A 4,610-nucleotide genomic window follows, 5' to 3' on the forward strand; every position below is an offset into this window, starting at 1 on the left:
ATTATTTCTCATGTGTGCAGCCATCATTATCAATTATTACCTATATTGTTTATTATATTCAATGATGGTTTATTATAGAGATTATGATTATACTATATTGTGTTAATATAAACACAACATCTGCAATACAAAAATACTACAATATTTCTCCATTTTATCTTTCTTAGTATTACAAGTCTTATGCTTGAAGGCTCTTGATCCAATCATGTCTTCCACAGTCAATAGAAATCACAAAAATGACCTACCCACAACTATTTTTGTTAGGTTGGACAGAGATAACTATCTCCTGTGGAAGTCACTAGTTCTTCCATTGATAAGAGGTTGCAAAATTGATTGCTACATACTAGGAATAAAAGAATGCCTAGAACTGTTTGTCATTGCAAATGACAAAACTTAGAAAAGCAATCTTGACTATGAAGAGTGGATTGCACAAGATCAAGCTCTCCTAGGGTGGCTAAGAAATTCAATGGCCATTAATATTGCAAATTGCTGCACTATGAAACCTCCAAGAGGAACTTTAGGATGAAGCCCAAAGCCTAGCAGGTGCACACACAAAATGAAGGACAATCTACCTCAAGTCAGAATTTCACAACACTCGCAAAGGAGAAATGAAGATGATCCAGGACAATCTACCTCAAGTTAGAATTTCACAACACTCGCAAAGCATAAATGAAGATGGATCAATATCTTCTCAAAATGAAGAACCTTGCTGATAAATTAAAATTGGCAGGATCACCAATCTCCAATTCAGATTTGATGATTCAAACGCTGAATGGACTGGATATTGATTATAATCCGGTGGTGGTCAAATTATCTAATCAAATCAACCTTAGTTGGGTTGATCTACAAGCCCAATTATTGGCTTTTGAAAGCAGAATAGAACAACTAAATATTTTCAATAGTCTTTCAATGAATACTTCAGCAAACCTTGCAACCAAAACTGATTTCAGAAGCAACAAACCAAGGACACAAGGTAATTGAAGGGTCTCTAACTTTATAGGAGGTAGAGGAAGAGGTATATCTAAACCAATATGTCGGGTATGTAACAAGATCAGACACATAGCACTGAATTGCTTTTATCGTTATGATAAGTCATACACAGGTTTAAATCATAATGCTAAAAATAACGAGAGAAAAAATCACAAAGCTTTCATAGCTCCCCTACCACAATCAGGGATATGAATGGTACTTTGATAGTATAGCAAGCAATCATGTGACCCATCAAAATGAGAAACTTCAAGATCTCAATGAAAATAATAGTACGACTTCTTCTCTCTTAGTTGGAAATGGTGAAAGATTGAAAATATTGGCCTCGGGCATAACCAAATTGAATAACCTCAACTTGCATAATGTTTTATATGTTCCAGAAATAACAAAAAATTTGTTGAGTGTATCTAAGCTAACTACCAACAATAATTCCCTTGTTGAATTTGATGCAAACTACTGTTATGTGAAGGACAAATTGACAGGGAAAATACTACTAAGAGGGAAACTTAGAGATGGATTATACCAACTTTCAAGTGTCAACTCTCAAGTCAATAAAGATCCATGTGTTTACATGTCGCTAAAGGAGAATTGACATAGAAAGCTTGGACACCCCAATAATAAAGTCTTAGAAAAGGTGTTGAAGATTTGCAATGTCAAAACATCATCACTTGATCAATTTTCATTTTGTGAAACTTATCAATTTGGAAAACTTCGCTTGTTACCATTTAAATCATCTTCCTCTCATGCTAAGGAACTATTAGCATTGATTAACAGTGATGTATGAGGATCTACCCCAATTTTATCTTCCTCAAATTTTAAGTATTATGTTCTTTTCATTGATGATTACAGCAAGATCACTTGGATTTTTCCTTTGAAACAAAAATCATAAACAATACATGCTTTCATTTAATTCAAAAGCTTAGTTGAAAACCAATTTAACAAGAAGATAAAAGCTTTTCAATGTGACAGTGGAGGTGGGTTTAAACTTGTCCACAAAATAGCCATTGAATCAGGAATTCAATTTAGAATTTCTTGCCCGTATACCACTCAGCAAATGGTAGAGCTGAAAGGAAACATAAACATGTGACTGAACTAGGGCTCACACTTTTGGCACATCCTAAAATTTACATTACTGGTGGGAAGCTTTCTCTACCTCAGTTTATCTCATCAACAGATTGCCTTCATTAGTTAACCTAAATGAAAGTCCTTTTTCATTTTTATTTGGAAAGAAACCCGATTATGATGCTCTAAAGCTGTTTGGTTGTGCTTGCTATCCTTACCTTAAACCATACAATTAACAAAAACTTCAATTCCACACTACACAATATGTATTCTTGGGATACAACAAATCTCACAAGGGTTATAAGTGCCTTAACTCTCATGGCAGAATTTTCATCTCAAGACATGTGGCCTTTAATGAGAATCACTTTCCTTTCCATGATGGCTTTCTTGACATAAGAAATTCATTAAAAAAATTGACTGGAACAATTCATATTGTTCTTCCTTCTTGTCTTGCAGGAACCACTACAAGACACACAATTGACTTAACTCACAGGGAGGTGAATCATCAAAATGGTGACTTAGTTTCCAGTGAAGAGCAACCAACTCTTGATGACTTAGTTGTCAATGATGATCAACCAACGCTCATATATCTCTATTCATGCAGATAAGGCAACCTCAAATGTAAATGACACACCAGAAGACACACCAAAAGAAAATAACCAACAGACTCAACAGAACAACACGCACTGGATGCAAACCAAAAGCAAGACAGGAATCTACAAGCCAAAACTTCCCTATATAGGGTTGTCAGAAATAGACACAAAAGACAAGGAACCAAAAAATGTTAATGAAGCTCTACTCAATCCAAAATGGAAAGTAGTCATGGATGCATAATTTAAAGCTCTAGCAACTAATCACACTTGGACTTTGGTACCATTTCAGGGCAGAATAACATCATAGACTCTAAGTGAGTCTCTAAAACTAAATACAAGGCAAATGGCTCAATTGAACGAAGGAAAGCAAAATTGGTTGCCAAAGGTTTTCAACAAATTACGGGTCTCGACTATGATGAAACCTTCAGTCTAATGGTCAAGTCCAGCATGGTAAAAATTGTCCTAACCATTATAATACCTTTAAATTGGGAGGTTAGGCAATTATACATAAATAATGCATTCTTGAATGGAAATCTCAAAGAAAATGTGCTCATGCATCAACCTGAAGGATATATAGATTCAACCAAGCCTGCCCACATATGCAAATTAAACAAGACAATTTACGGACTGAAGCAAGCCCCAAGGGCTTGATATGACAAGTTGAAAGATACTTTATTGAGATGGGGCTTTCAAAACACCAAGAGTGATTTGTCACTGTTTGTTCTTTGAGAAAATGATCATATAATACTCCTCATATATGTTGATTACATAATAATTATAAGGAGCAACAATAAGTCTTTAGAGACTTTCATTACTCAATTAAACATTGCTTTCTCTCTCAAAGACCTTGGCCTTTTACACTACTTCTTGGGAATTGAAGTACACAAAGATGCTGGTGGAATGTACCTTAAACAAACAAAGTATATTAGAGATCTACTCAAGAAGTTTAATATGGAAAAAGCTTCATCTTACCCTACACAAATGGTAACAGGGAAAAAATTCAATATTAAAGGAGAATGTATTACTAACCCTACACTATACAAACAGACTATAGTTGCATTACAATATTTGACCAACACTCGACAAACTCAACCAATATATGAGTTCCTCGACTATAGATCATTGGCAAGGAATAAAAAGAATACTGAGATATCTCCATGGCACAACAAATTTTTGTCTTCATATCAAACCCTCAACCAATCTTGATATAGTTGGATTCTTTGATGCAGATTAGGCCACTAGCATAGATGATAAAAAATCCATAGCAGGGCAGTGTATTTTCCTTGGAGAGACATTGATCTCGTGGGCCTCAAGAAAATAAAAAGTGGTGTCATGGTCAAATACTGATACATAGCTTTAGCTGACCTAGCAGCAGAAGTAACTTAGATCAGATCACTTCTAGATGAGCTGAAATTTTCTATGCCTAGAAAGCCAATTTTGTGGTGTGATAACTTGAGTGCTAAGGCACTAGCATCCAATCCAGTGATGCATGCCCGGTCTAAACATATTGAGATAGATGTTCACTACATTTGTGATCAAGTGCTTCAAAATCAAGTCACAATAGCCTATGTGCCCACAGCAGATCAAATTGCAGATTATTTAACCAAACCTCTCACACACATAAGGTTCAACATTTTGAGAGACAAACTTGGGATGACTGAGTCACCTCAGTTTGAGAGAGGGAGTTAAAGAAAGTTATGATTCTAATTATTAGAATCAATACCAGAGATATTATGTCAATAATATTATCCCAATATCCCTAATATTATGCCTGTGTATTATTTCTCATGTGTGCAGCCATCATTATCAATTATTACCTATATTGTTTATTGTATTCAATAATGACTTTATTATAGAGATTATGATTGTATTGTATTGTGTTTATACAAACACAACATTTGTAATATAAAAGCACTGCAATATTTCTCCATTTTATCTTTCAGAGGTCGATCCTTAGGCCGACCACAG

At 34.8% G+C, this 4,610-nt stretch overlaps 1 pseudogene; it reads left to right on the plus strand.

Moving 5' to 3' along the window:
- The first annotated feature begins 696 nt into the window (after positions 1-696).
- Positions 697-1,497, plus strand: LOC146887077 (uncharacterized; annotated as a pseudogene).
- The last annotated feature ends 3,113 nt before the right edge of the window (positions 1,498-4,610 follow it).

Source organism: Vigna unguiculata, chromosome 4, assembly GCF_037176805.1.
Source record: "Vigna unguiculata cultivar grain cowpea cultivar isolate G323 ecotype 2 chromosome 4, ASM3717680v1, whole genome shotgun sequence".
In the NCBI taxonomy this organism is placed as follows: Eukaryota; Viridiplantae; Streptophyta; class Magnoliopsida; order Fabales; family Fabaceae; genus Vigna; species Vigna unguiculata.